Source organism: Rhipicephalus microplus, chromosome 6 (assembly GCF_043290135.1).
Source record: "Rhipicephalus microplus isolate Deutch F79 chromosome 6, USDA_Rmic, whole genome shotgun sequence".
NCBI classification, from domain to species: domain Eukaryota; kingdom Metazoa; phylum Arthropoda; class Arachnida; order Ixodida; family Ixodidae; genus Rhipicephalus; species Rhipicephalus microplus.
This window is the reverse complement of record NC_134705.1, coordinates 188,617,436-188,632,823: the sequence shown is the minus strand read 5'-3', so window position 1 is coordinate 188,632,823 and position 15,388 is coordinate 188,617,436. Positions and strand designations below refer to the sequence as shown.

At 45.5% G+C, this 15,388-nt stretch overlaps 1 protein-coding gene across 4 annotated transcripts in view; it reads right to left on the bottom strand.

The window, feature by feature from the left end:
* The window catches only part of LOC142765739 (uncharacterized), a 306,400-nt gene that overhangs the window by 114,746 nt on the left and 176,266 nt on the right, over positions 1 to 15,388 (bottom strand). The gene's annotated exons all lie outside the window — the stretch shown is intronic.

Below are 15,388 nucleotides of genomic sequence, written 5' to 3'. Positions count from 1 at the left end.
CCCGGTCAAGCCAAGAAGGAAGCAAGAACACCGAATCTATTCCGCTTAAAGGTTGAGTGGCGTAACTGGACAACCAAGAGGTGACGTCATGAGTAGTGTTAAAATAGGCGCACTAAATAATTTGGCGCAGTTCGCGTGGATGCAAAGCCGCATTGCCTGCGCGATGTTGGCACAGAACGAGCGTATAAAGGTGGTTCGCCCACGGCTGTGACACAGGGCTTTCTGCCGGGCACGACCCCATTCCCCCTAAAACCATCATCGAGTTAGCGCTCTGCGAATGTCACGGATTATTCGCAGACGATTGAAACGTCACAGTCAGTTAAGGTGGTGGAACTCAATGAAGGCGGTGAAAGTCGATCATGTGTAGGTGGCCTTCCTACACACATGATCATATTGGTCAAGGCAGTAACATTGGTCCAGACATTGGACGTCGAGCAATTCGACCGGCGTTTCAGGATACCTCTTGGCTACGTTTTTACGAATGCTCGCTGCCTGTAGACAACTATCACGCGTAACTTAAATGGTCGTTAAATATGGTTTGGGAAGAAGTTTTGCATGACTGACTGGGCAGTAATTTGATAATAGTTTGTTGGATGCACGAGAAAGTGTACTTAAGTACAGCATAAGTAAGTGTGACATTTACACTTCATTTGCTTTATATTTGGCATCCAAAACTTTGGCATCGACTTATCTAAATGGCGTGAGTTTAAATGCAGTCGATTACAATACATGTCACAAAAGAAAAAAAAAGGTTTCAAGGAACTTGAGTGCTTAAGATAACATCGAGGCAAACTTTCACGATATGATGTGTGCATGACGAAAAAAATAATCGTGCGACAAAAATATCTCTCTTAACACGCTCTATATAGTCGCTCGCTTTTTCTACCTCCAAATGTCCGAATAAAATCTAATCTAAATGACTACTCTAATCGAGACAGACATCGGGCTCTCCCGCAGCACTAACGCCGACAACGCCAGCGACTTGCGTGAGCTGGACCTAGAGGGCGCGCATTATTAGCGACCCCCAACGCCACCATTCGCGCATACCCTCGACCTCACCCACTTAACCCGAGAGCGCTTGCCAGCGCACTCTGCTCAGCGAAAGTAATGCGGCGTCCCCTGGTGGGGCACGCCCGCAAAAACAGAGTCGGGGCGCGACGCGTGATGAGCCGAGGGAGGGAGGTGGTTGTACTGATGGCTGTAGTATCGAGGAAGCCTTCGCAGCCACCCAACCACGCACCCCCACCCCCTCACCCACCACCACCACCGTTTTTCTCCGACCACCACGAAAACCGCTAATGGCTTATACGATCGCCACCCTCCAAGTTCTTCACCGTTGCGGCGTAGCCTGGCCTCCCCCTCCCCCGCTCTCTCGGTTTTCAATCGATTGCGATGGGCTGGGCGTTAGAGGGTACCTTCTCCTTGCTGTTTCGCGTTACTGCATTACTGTCGATGTGTTTTTGTTATGCTCTCCTCAATCCACGAACAAAACTACTTTGCCTTTTTTTTTTCTGCCTAAACATTGGAAACGGCACCAAACTACTCCGTTCTACAGGCGATTCCGTGCGCATTCGTGCAGTTCCTTATTAGTTTCCTATCGCTAAATTTATCCGCAATTACGAATTATGTATTTGCAATGTTCTTGCAGATATGATTACGAATGTATTCGTAGCAACAACAAAAGAAAGACAAAATAATAATGCCTTTGCATTATTCTTGTTCTCCTTCACATCTTTAAGGGATTCCCCCTAAACAAAAAGAAAGTTTAATAACGCTAATAAGTGATAAATAGAGCAAGACAGACAGAGAAAACTTTAATTTAAAAAAAATCTGTCAATCACGCCAGGCATTGACGCCGCCCTTAGCCATCGTTCTGGATCCCTTAATACACGGCAGCAGCAAGAGCTTGACCGATGTCTTGCTGGACGTTGGAGTCTGGGCTGTGGAGCACGGCCTCCCAGAATTCCGAAGTGTGTGAACCGTGGTTCTGACTCGGACCACGCCACGTGTCCACACCACGTGTATCGAATTCGCCACCTCATCACAAAATTTGTACAGGAACCAGAAAATTTCTGGATGCCTCTGGTGTAAAGCACAGGGTTGAAAAAAAATCAAGTAACTTTCGCCACATAACCTCGTCTTTCTTACTGAGTGATCTCTCCATCCTTGGGTATACCTGCCGATACTGCTTGTAGTGTGCTACGATTTTCACGATATGTGCACATATCCTAACCTTTTCTTTTTGTAAGTTCGGTAACCTGGGAGCTTCAGGGGTCGACCGGTAAGTGAGACCTCTGGCGAATGAATGAGTCTCCTCGTTCCTTGGTGAGCTGGTGTCCAGACGAGCAGAATGAGCTCCCTGGATCCTGCTACCGTGTTTAATGTATGGACGCCAGTCTCCATCACCCTTCCCGATTTATCTCGGCGTTTTTGGAGTCGGTGATGACCACCTCGACCCCTTTTTGGCTGATGGCCAAGACTATGGCAACCTTTTTTGGCATCTACGGTCTCGACACTACTGACTGTCCAGCACGCCATCGGGGCGCTGTCCGACCGGCACTGCCCTTTGTGCTGCTTTGCTATCACATTCCGCAACGTCTTTATAGACGACGTCCTGTCGACCGGTGTGCTCGGCTTGTAACACCAATGACCTGGCTTTACGTCTGCCTTCGTGAAAGGCAAGGTTCACGTTTCTGGGGCTTGCGGTATGGTATACCATAGTAGCGGAGAAGACTGTATCAGAAATCCACCACAACGAGGTACATAGTTGTTGATTTATCACGTTGAACGTATATTTCTTTCCCTGTTCAAGTCCTCACCCGAAGGTCTGAAGTTTGATCTTGGCCGCGGAGGTCGTATTTCGATTGAGTAAAGTTGGTATAAAATTGATCAGGACGTCTTAAGGGGCTAGTTGGTTCATTACTTCACAGGAAAAAAAGCGCAAATAATGAAGAAACGCCACAAAAAAGGGAACGCTTACACAGGTCGAGCACAAACTACCACCTATTTTTTTTACTGTATATTGTCGGTTAAATAAGCAAAACGAACATAGCTGTGAAGATGCGGCAAGGTACATCACGTGGTATAACCTTGTGTACTTTGCAATGTCATTGCATGTTAAAGAAGAGCGAGTGGTCGAACGTACCGAAGCCCTCCACAAGAGCGTCCCTCATAATCATATCGAGGTTTTAGAACGTAAAACTCGAGATATTACTATATTACTAAGTCTTAATGAAATGACGCTTTTTATATGGGTTGAGAAGTGATGAACAGAAAGGGTAAGTATGCTGATCAACGTGTTTTTCTTCGTTACATCCCATACACTAGTAAGCTTACCTACAGCACGTCCTTGCAAGGTTTTTTTTTTCATACATAGAAGACCGCACTGAAGTAAAGTTTTCTTTTATGTCGCATGATTGCATGTGTCTACATATTATATTTGACGAAATCTTTTGGTATTACCATCACGAAAACCATTCGTGGAGCTAAAACGAGAATGAATACCTACTTGCGGATGGTAGGAATTAAAAATCAGTGCACCAATGTATGAGATGCAGGTGTATTATTCAAAGAAAATGCCTATTTTTTGAGGAAAAAAAAAGGCAGGGGCCAACCGCCCTTACTTACTAGAAACGAGCGCACTAATTTTACCTCACGTTGGCGAGCTCTTTGTTACGTCAGCTAATGTTGGCCAATCACGTCTGTTCGAAGTACAACAATGTTCTAAGATATATATAGATTCTAAGGCTACTTTGTTTCACTTCATAAAAAGCTAGCCAGGCTGCAATAGTTGCTCATTGGGAGAATTCCCTTTAGAACATTGAATACACCCACTAAAAAATAACTCACCTCGAAGACAGAGAAAAAGAGAGAACAAAAAAGCTGATGAATGACTTGAATAACAGACATTTCTATCGAAACGTTAATCGACGCTTCTAAGAAAATCGGTTATTCGATTACCCGAACCACCAGCGCGCGCACTCTTTCTCATAATTCGGCACGTGGCGCACATTTCGTTCGTTTTTTTTTACATCTCTCGCAACGCTCTCGTGAGCTTGTCCCCAAAACCGCCATGAGGCTCCACAAGCCCACATCGCTACGACGCGCCGGGTCTATTAATTGAAGCCCACATGCACGATGAGCCCCCTATTGACAGCGTGCTCATACTCGTTTGCAAACCAGCGTACACGTAGTAAGATAAAGCGAAATATCGAACGAGAATGTACAAGCAACCACACGCACATGACCGCTCGGCTCCACACACAGTCAGCGGAATGCCCGGGAAGAGGTTAGGGATACAAAAGGGAAGACGACACCAAACCCGCGTTTCCTTCTATTTCAGCGGCGAGGAAAGGCAGTTTTGCGAAAGCCCTCGCCGAAGCAAAACGCCCGTTCACGGTTTCTATACCCGGGCTGAACATCTCCTCTCGCCCTTCTCATCCTCCTCTCTCTCTAGCGTACGCGTGGCGGCTACAGCCAGCGCGCCCACTTCGCATCAGCGCGACGGCGGCAGGCGCTCACCGGTGATGAGGAGAGCGCCGGCGTGGAGCCCTCGGCGCATGTTCCCCAATCTCCTTCCCTAGGTCCCAACTTTCTTCCCCTCCACTATGGCGCGGCGTTCTCCTTTCGACGCAGCAGCGTCGGTCGGTGTCGAGTGTCCGCTTTGTTAAAAAGAACGGCACGTGGCGCCTGTCCCGCTTTGACGACGTCGGCGAAACCATCGACGAGAAGGGAAGTGGGGAAGGAAATGGGGAAAACGAAGGATCCGAAGGGAAAGAGCTATCACGGAGAGACGGGAGTTTCGCGAGCTGCAGGCTGGGGAAGCGAAGGCGAGAGAGGACGGAAAAGAAGGCAGATGAGCGAGTTGGAGACGGTGATGATGCCTGGCTGTGTATAAAAAAGAGCAAGATTTTCCGCAGCAAAAGAAGGATCCCACAGGGGAAGAAAATAAGAAGGAGGGGGTGATGGGGGAAAAGCCACGGAGAAATGCCTGTGTGGTTGGAAGCACGCGTGGGGATTTTAACGCACTCTCTGTAGAAAGAGCGAACAGAAAATCTAGCGTCTATGAACTGTATAGATGGTCAAGACTCCTTGACAAAGCTTTGATTTGGGCTATAGTTGGTGCGGCATTGTGCAAAGTGGTTGCGCTGAGCGATACTCACGAACGACCAACGGAGCAACAAGAAGACAGGTGCGCATCACATGTCTTATCCTCTTGTGGTGTGGGAGCTTGGGCTCGTTGGTATGGCATGACGATAGTTATAGCGCGAGAACAAATGACGACACAGAGACAAGAAGGACACGTCTTTCGTGTCCTTCTTGTCTCTGGGACGTCGTTTTGTTCTCGCGCTATCAATATCGTCCTATCATCTTGTTCCGTTAGGCAGTGGTGCATTTCGCCCAACGTAACTATACGCATTACAACAACTATAACTCACCTTACACATTTCTCTCAAAAGTCACGCGGTACCTTAGGAGTTCGCGTAGGACGACTAGAAAGCTAAGGTCACCTTCTTTTTTTCTTATTAGTCGATTATATTTGAGTTCCTTCCCCTTAAAGGGACAAAAAGAAACAATTTTTTCGCGTATTACTAAAGAACAATTCAACAAACCTGAAAACACCACTCTTACCGCAAAACAAAGCTTGGTTAGTGAGAGAGCATGCAAAAAGAATATCCGGGTGAAGGCGTGCAGCTTGAAAATCCCGCACCAAACACCGCAACGTCATAGATTTTGAAGGCCCTATGTGGTTTCTGAGCCCTACGTATACAGTTTCTAATTGGTAAACATAAAGCACATTGTCACCTGTCAGCGTCATAGACATAGCATACAAGGTTTCGGAAAATTCGATTGAGTCAATGTCACAAAACTACGAAAAAAAAAGAGCTTTTGAAGTTCTTCACCTCACGCACTTCGGTTTCGGCGTGATATTGAAGAAGGAAACTTCCACTGATTTTCTCCGCTAATGAACTTATGACAGTAGGCCTTATGTCAATATTGTTCGCAAAGTACAGTTCATGATTGTAAACGAAGTCATTGTTTCTATTCAGTGTCCCGTCAATGCAGGACGAGAACAGAGTATTGCCAAGCTTCAATAGCCGCGCTGTTAAGACGCGATTACACACATATACACAGAGAAGCATGGCAACTGCCAGTATAGACACACGGCAATGCAGTTTACGAGATCTGATGGTAGTGCCAGAACACACAACCTAGCGAGTAGACGCAGCAAAACAGAACTTGCACGTGCATATCATTACCTTTTTTAGTTGTGAGTAAGAGGGTTACGGTTGATTATGTAAGCGCCCAGGAAGCGTTCTTCGAAAACGTGCCGAAAAGGGCACTGACACTTCAGCGTGTCAATGTTTTGAGCGAGAGTTTCATTTTCTTGGTATAGCTTCGTCGCACCCTCTGGTCCACTGTCGGGTGCGCTCGCGCACCAGTGGAACGCTTGTCTTGTCACCTGAAATTCGGCAATACGCGGCTTCAGTTTATCACTGTCTCATCCAGGACAGCAAACGTTGCCCTTGAATAGCTACCCAGAACGCAAGAACTGCCCCGGTTGATGTAGGGCAGCATTGTCTTTGGAAAAAGGGGTCGACAATTTCGGAGTACTGTGTTCTCTCTATGGAAGTGACATAATCTGTTTCTTCGTACGAGTCGCCAGGTTGTGTATTATCATCCCGATTCGCAACAGTATTAAAGCAATAGAATGCCTCTGTATGTATATATGCGTGTGTGTGTGGCTTACCTGTTTGTATACTTATGTAAAAGTGCATGAGTATATATGTATTTATATTAATATGTAATAGGTTTGTATGTAATATACAAACATATGATCAAGCGTAGGCAATTCAGCGATTGCTTGAATTGCCTACGCTGACTCAACGCCGGAAAGACAGTCGAGTTAAATTTCTTTTTTTTTGTTATCAAAAGGACACCTCAATATTGAAACTAAACCCTATCTTGTTCGCAGGCCCTCCAGCAATGTCAGATCATGCAATAAATGTGCGTATTTGGTTCCCAAATGCAATCTTGATGTGTATGCGTATTACTTTTATTTCCACGAACGATTAAAGGGTGGAATCAGTTCACAGTACCGGTACTGAATTCGAAGAACACAGAAAGATTTGAACAGTGCGTTAAAAAATGTCGTGAACATTTAGTGTTGCTATAGTGATGTATATTCCCATGTTGTTTGAAAATACATCGCGTAGTTACTTCATATTGCATACTATACCACCATTACAATATATGCATGTACGTTTTTATTAACAGCGTTTAAATATTTTTTCCTTCGTGTATCTTTAAAAAATATATGTCTTCTATACAATATATTGCACTTGTTTTGTTTTATATTTACTGTACCCACCCTGTTACGGCCATAACGGCCAACAATATTTGGAAATAAATAAATAAATAAATAAATAAATAAATAAATAAATAAATAAATAAATAAATGAATAAATAAGTATTGCCGCACTGTCAAATACATAGGATTGTAGGCTAGTCAAACTGCTGAGAGACGGCTTTCTTCTACAATCCCTCCACCTGTATCTCACAAAGATGGCAAATGAACTTATTATTATTATTATTATTATTATTATTATTATTATTATTATTATTATTATTATTATTATTATTATTATTATTATTATTATTATTAATGTAGATTGACAATTCACAGAAGCGCATATTCGTGGATGGGGAGCACTACGAAGTCTCTATTTACGAGTGCTTAAACGACGGTGTGTTTAGACCAAATATTCGACAATTTAGAGAAGAATTTAGTCGACGACAGAAGGGCAAAAAGCTGTTCACAGTAAAAATCACGGCTGCAACAAACATGTGTGCGTTGAAAAAGTTGTTGACGATTTATAGTGCTTGGTACTCTACTATGAGAGAGCATAAAGCCGCCCCGTAGCCCTCACACTTGATGAGGCCATGTTAACAACAGAAAAAAAAAAACACCAGGCCTGCGCAAAAGGCACAGCACAGTCACAGCGAAAGCTAGAAAAGCTGCCTTTCAGAGCCTTTTCAGAACACTCATTGTGTAACTACTGTAAGCACACTTTCTTGATACCCACTAGGGCGTTAATAATAAATTTTTTGGGGGTAGCAGGCTGGCATTCGCTATGCTAGTTTTTGTGATTCTTTTGAGAAGCGTGGTATCCGCTGAACACTTGTAAGGAATTTTGTGCCAATTGTTCATGCAGTGGCTGACGACGATGAGCAATTAGGGCTGAAGTCGGTATGGATGGATGAACTTTATTTGGTTCTTCAGAACGTGCTTTATCAGGTTGCGGGCCCCTCCCACTTTGGAACAGAAAGACCAAGTCTATCTGCTGTGTCACGGGCCTGCATGGTGGACTGCTCGTAGCTGTTCGAGTCCGGAGCTTGCAGTAGCACCCTTCCATTTGGACGGCGTGACGACGTCACCACAGCGTAACGCGGGGCACCGCCAGAGCATATGTTCAAAGGTAGCTAATATAGTGGCAGTAGGAACAAGTATTGGCTGTATTTCAGGATAAATTTTGTTCAATATTGCAGGATTAGGGTACGCCCCGACCTGAAGAAGCCTGAGTGTCAGAGCCTGAGGTCTGCTTAGTTTTCTGTGCGGTGGAGGGTATTGTCTTCAAGCCAGGTACAAATATTTCGTCAGTTTATTATACGAGATGAGAGGATCACGGTTCTCCAAGACATACGCGCCGCCCCCCCCCCCCTCCCGAATAGCTACGCGGTTTACAAGTCCTCGCGCAGCTCTGTGGGCTGACTCGTTGAGATTGGGTGGGGCTCCCTTAATGCGTCCCATATGAACTGGGAACCAAACGAGTGTGTGTGGCACCACGTCTTTGTCCCGACGGATTCACAAAGCTAGTTCCGATATTGTTCCCTCGGCAAATGCTCTGACCGCCGATCTCGAGTCGCTGTAAATTGTGGACTTCCTGTTATTCAGCAAGGCCAACGCAATCGCCACTTGCTCTGCCATTTCGGCCAACCGTCGTCTGGTCCGTTGTCGAGTTGGTGATACCACCCTCGTTGTTGATGCTCACTGCCGCAAACACCTTTTCCTCGATGATATCGGGCCGCATCGAGGAAAGAGCAGCCCCCGGCATGTTCTTGAGCCCTTTGTAGAAGAGCCTTTGCCCTGGCCCCTCTTCTACCCTCGTTATGCTCAGGGTGGACATATCGCGGGATGTGGACAACGGTTGTTTGTTTTCGTTGTTGACGACGATTGCTGCAGAAGTGAGACTTTGGTTTCCATCGACGGAATCCCCAGCTCCCGCAGGATGTTTCAACCAGAACAAGTGCATGGTGAACAGTCTGGCGAATAGCGCCCTATCCTGTGCCTCCGCAATCTCTTGCAGCGTGTTGTGCATGCCGAGAATGAAACAGTCAATCTGTGCTTGTGTACATGAGAAGCCAGAGAGTTATCTTGATGGCCTTTCTGTAATAACGTGTTGAGCTTGTCACGCTCCGACCTCTGCCAGTTGTGTATGGCTGCAACGTAGGTGAAATGGCCCATCACAAAGGCGCGCATTGTCAGTGTTTCTCGCGAGACTCGTGACCGCCAGGTTATTGGAGCCGTTCGACTGGATGGTCATACCTAGAACCCGGAGGGAGTCCACCCTGGGGCTTGAGCTGTCCTCACCTGTCCCAAGAGTGACGTCAGTATTCTCTAATGGCTTTCACCCTCTTGGTTTGGGGCTTCTGCGCTTGGGCCTGTACAGAAGCAGTTCCGATTTTTACGGCGATCACCGAAGACCAGTCGGTTTAAGGTAGATTTCCGCGACCTCAATAGCTTCCTATAGCACAGCCTCTATTCGTCCATCGCTGCCACCGATACGCCATATGGAGACGTCGTCAGCATGTGTGGTATGAATAATGCCATCGACTTCGGAGAGTCTTTGAGACAGACCGATCATGACGAGGTTAAAGAGGGTCGGAGATAGTGTGTGCCACAGTTAATAAGGAAACAAGAACAAGCTTTTGTAAAGAGTTGGAGCATTGGACGGCCCACTCATTACACTATTCGCATTGTGCGATGACTGGTTGTTCTTTCGCTGTTTTAAAACGCTTTATAAGTCGTATTAACACGATTGCTTTCCCGACATCAAGCCTGCCTAAGGCAAGTTTGCCAACAAGTCACAAGCACCGGTGCAGCTTAGTGGTAGAATACTGGGCTGGCGCACAGCGAACCCGGGTTCGTGCCCCACTGTGTCATTGGTGCTAGTTTTTTTTCATATTTCGCGCGATGTGGTTACGGACACCGGCAGCGCCGGCGGACAACTGCGCGTGACCCGAGTTGTGACCTCATAACAGCATTCGCTGTAAAATTACGCCGTGAGCGATTTCACGCCGCAAATCGTTAAAAACAGATACTGCCCACCATGAGCTTAGAAACGGTTGTTAACGATTTAGACTACTAGGTACTCGACTAAAGGGAGAGCATAAAGCCGTTCCGTGGTGTTTAGAAAAAGTGTTTAACGATTTAGAGTGATTAGTACTTTACTATGCGGGTAGGCGAGTTTATTGATTGATATGTGCACGTGTTTAACATCCCGAAACCCCCATATGAATATGAGAGACGCCGTATTGGAGGGCTCCGGTAGTTTCCACCACCTGTGGTTCTTTTACGTGCACCAGAATCTGAGAACACGGGTCTACTGCAATTCCGCCTCCATCGAAAATGCAGCCGCCCCAGCCGGGATTCGATCCCGCGACCTGCGGGACAGCAGCCGAGTACTTTAGCCACTACACCACCGCGACGAGGCGGGAGTGTTTAGTAAAAATGTTTCACGATTTTGAGTACTTGGTACTCAACTATGGGAGAGAAGTAAGCCGTCCCTAATTAAGAGTCAGAAACCTGTTAATTTCTTCGACGCCACGTCGCGAATCGCTTCATAAGCAGCGCTACTGATAATGCGAAGGTTAAATAACACGCTCGACTTTACTCATCCCGAAAAGCCCTCGGAATAGCTCTGGTAGTTTCACAGGGTTTGGGATCTACACAAAATAGCTTTACTTGTATTCTGCATAGTAAAACGTACTTCAAAAAAAGTAAGTTACTTGTTATTCTGTCCTTTAGGCAATAAACTACAAATAAAAAGCATTATTGGAATGATGTAAGTTGACATCTACGGATTCACACTCCCCAATCACGGGCAGATTCTACCAGAAGAAGCACAAGATAGAACATGACAGCGACTGACTGACTGACTGAATGACTGTCTGCCTGAAAGAATTATCAATTAATAATTAGTTATATAATTAATAATTAATTATAGATAGATTGAATGAATGATAACATCATGCGCATTCGCCTTCGGGAGCTGCTCAAGTGATTTTTTTGGGCACTCCTCTAGGGGTTCCTCCCACGCCCTCCTCCTCCATGCCTTTGTGAATAAAGACGTTTCTCTCTCTCCTCCTAGTCTAACCTTGTCCTGCGTCAGGCGCAACCAGCAGTATCCAAACGGTATAATAGATGGCGCTGTCTAATCACCATTTGTAGGGCGCTGAAGCGGGCTTCGAGACACCCAAAGCATTTGTCGTCTCATTTCCTAGATGGCGTTGGTTCAATATAAATGTGCAATAGGACGGACGGATGGATGAACGCACGGACGGAAACATGGACGGAAGGACGTACGGACGCACACACGGACGGATGGGCAGATGGGCGGACGGAGAAACGGACGGACGGATGCATGGACGTACGGACACACCGACGGACGGAATCACGGAAGAATGGGATGGATGCGTGGCCAGACGCGTGGACAGATGCCCGGACGGACGTATGGATGATCGAACGCACGCACGGACGTTTCGGCCCACTCTTTAATCACTGCGTGGATGTGCTGTGAGTTTTTTTTTTTTTAAGACTGCGGAGTGCTTTAGGACGATAGGCGTTCTGACATACCTCATGTCATCTCCTGTCATCTCAAGTCATATTGGCGTCACTCAAAAATGAAGATAGTTATAGCGCGAGAACAAAACGATGACACAGAGACAAGAAGGACACGAAAGACACGTGTCCTTATTGTCTCTGTGTCATCGTTTTGTCCTCGCGCTATAACTATCGTCATGCCATACCAACTAGCCCAAGCTGCCACACTTCAAAAATGAACCTTCAACATTGATTTTCACTGCCCATATAGACCTATGGCAGAGACAAATGTGACATTAGAGTACGTCGATTGCAAGTTTATGTATCCAAATGAAGTCGTGGGTTCGCTATATAGTGTACCTTTATATGTTTCTGCACCTGCCGCGGTGATCTAGTGGCTAAGGCACTCAGCTACTGAATTTCAGGTCGCGGGTTCAAATCCCGGCTGCGGCGGCTGCATTTCCGATGGAGGCGGAAATGCTGTAGGTCAGTGTGCTCAGATTTGGGTGCACGTTAAAGAACCGTAGATGGTCTAAATTTTCGGAGCCCTTCACTACGGCGCCTCTCATAATCATGCGGTGGTTTTGGGACGTTAAACCCTACATATCAATCAATGAACTATCACCGCAATGGAAGGTGCATTGCACGCTTTCTGTTCCTCCAGTAGTTTTACCAGTGCCTTCGGAATCGCCAGTCATAGACCAAGGCTAAACGTCATGTGATGCCACGTTGTGTGACCCCATAGGGACGTCTCCAAGTATTGGCGACCATGAGGCTCTGATAACTTCATAGACGGTGACAGGCTCACTTGATGATTTCTTGCATCACTGGCGTTAAACGTGCCATGGCGTGGTCACCTTACAATGTGTGATGTTCAATACAAAAAAACAGAAGTTGAAGGTCTGTTACGCCCATACTAATAGAAATAATGATATGTGAAAGAGTATTTTAGCACGAAATGAGTGCTATAGAAGTCGCTGGCTATAAACCCCGCCCATAGCCGGTGAGTGACATCTTTCAATGGCCTCCGTGACGTGATGTGCTGACAGTCTTCAACCAAAGTTTCAGCTGCTGCAGCTTGTTTACTTTTGATTCCTAGCTGAAGAAGAACATATATAATGCCAGGATTACACACGCAGCTGACCTCGTAGGAGAATAGTTGGTCGAAATGTAGGCACTCGCAAAGCAGCAGCTTGTTTACGTCACAGCTCGCGAGTGCCCCAGTGTTGCTCGATTCTCAGACTTCTCGCGTGTTTGACAATTGAACTACAAGACAGAGAGAGAGAGATAAATTTGCAACGAAAGGCAGGCAGGTTAACCAGACGCACATCCGGTTTGCTACCCTGCACTGGGGAAGGGATGAAGGGGAGAAAAGATGTTGTAGAGAGATAAGAAGGTACACACAATCACAAGCACACTCGGGGGAGCACACACAGTCTACAGGCGGTCGCTCAGGTCTGTTGATTTTAAGTAAAGTAGGAGTGCTTTACGGTGCTTTCTGCGCAACTGAGGCAGATGCTGAAGGTCCTAGAATCTTCTGCACACAAAATGGTCTGGAGTCAAGTTGATTCAAAACCATCCGGAGCTGTCATCACTGTGTGTCGTAGCAAGCGCAGCTGCACAGGACGTGTTCAATGGTTTCTTCAGCTCCTCAGTAGTCGCATGTAGAGGTGTCTGCCGTACCAATGCGAAAGGAGCACACCTTTGTGAATGCAATACCCAACCAAAGGCGGCATAACAGTGTCGCAAATTGAACTACAAGTTATGCGCCCAAGTGAATGGTCTAAAAATTCGCTTGTTTGTGAATGCCCATAAAGGATAAAGCCACACAACATTATATGGCCAAAAAGTCTGTGTAATCTCCCCTTCAAGGTACACTAAATAACAAAACGACTTTTCACGTATTGGTAAAATAAATTTCACAATAACGAAAACGCCACTCGTATTGTGACACTGCGCTTGGTAAGTGTGAAGACGTGCAAGAAAGAAATGCGTGTGGCGACGCCATTTTGAAATTCCCGCACTCAAACGACAATGACACAAGACATTTTGAAGGTGTCTAGTGAGTTCTGCGTATAGTTTCCAATCAATAAAATGTGTAGTACATTATCGTCTGTCAGTACCATAGACTTAGCATGCGTAGTTTAAGAAAATTTCGTCGGGTCAATGCGACGAAAATACCGAAAATACCTTTTGAGATTTCTCACGTGACGCGTGGTGATATTGGCGCGAAATTTAAAAATGAAGATAGTTATAGCGCGAGAACAAAACGATGACAGAGAGACAAGAAGCACACGAAGGATTCGTGTCCTTCTTGTCTCTGTGTCGTCGTTTTGTTCTCGCGCTATAACTATCGTCATGCCATGTCAACTAGCCCAAGCTGCCACACTGCTATAGGTTAAAAATGAAACTTGGGACCCTTATTTTCTCCGTTAATAATGAACTTATACTAGTTAAACATGTGGCATTATAGTTCTCATAGTGCAGTATGTAAATCTAAATAAAGTTATTGTTCATCTTTAGTGGCTAAGACGCCGACGGTCTGTTTTCTCGTTTGATGATGAATCTAAGGCTTTCAACACAATAGTCTTTTGTTTTTTTTTCTGTTTTTTTTTATCACACAGCGTGGCTGTAGAGGCCTATAGTGCAACCGTTCATGAAATAGATGACGTCGGTAAGCTGCCCTATAGAGCTCGTGTAATTACGCACCAGAATTTCGGCTGTAAAAAACGGCTGTAAATGACGTGAAGTTTACTGCGTTGTTTCCAGATAATACTACACCATATTTTACGAAACGTGATTATCGGGATAAAAAAAAAACATCGCAGACAACACATTGCGAGACCGATAAAAAGAACATTACCGACGTCTGGGGCTATTTCATGGTCAAATAAAAAAACAACCTGCTGATGTATACATATGCATATTCTATTTATTTCCTGATTTCTTGAAGTTTTGAAAATCGACGTCAAATTGTTTTTTCATGTTTGTGCTCTGCGGATTCTGTAATGCCAAGTAAAATGAGTAGGAGCCTCGTCAAGCTGCTAACATAGCAGCTTTTTGCTCTTATTTTGCGTTTTCTTTTTCGCAACTCTGTGAAGAAAATGCTCAATAAAACTGAAACTGAAACTGAAAACTGAAACATATTCTTTCGGGATCACCAACAGTAAAATGAAGGTATATCAACTTTATAGCTTTTAGTGTATACAGTGTTCTGCATGCGTTTTTTTTCAGTTTTAAGTCAAATTGTTATTTTTTTTTAGTCTCCGACTCTCAGACCAAAAGTGTGTGGGTGCATGGTTTCTTCTACAAAGAAAACCAATCTGCCTTTATACGTCCGCTCACAACTTTGCGCGCTCACGTGTGTTTGTGTGTGTGCGCACGTGTGTGTGTGTGTGTCCATTGTTCCAAGACCAATTTTTGGTCTCTATGGTTTCTGCCTAAGTTCTCGCCTACGCCCTCTATTCCCCGCGTGGAAAAAAAAGCCCAGATGTCGCTCCCTCA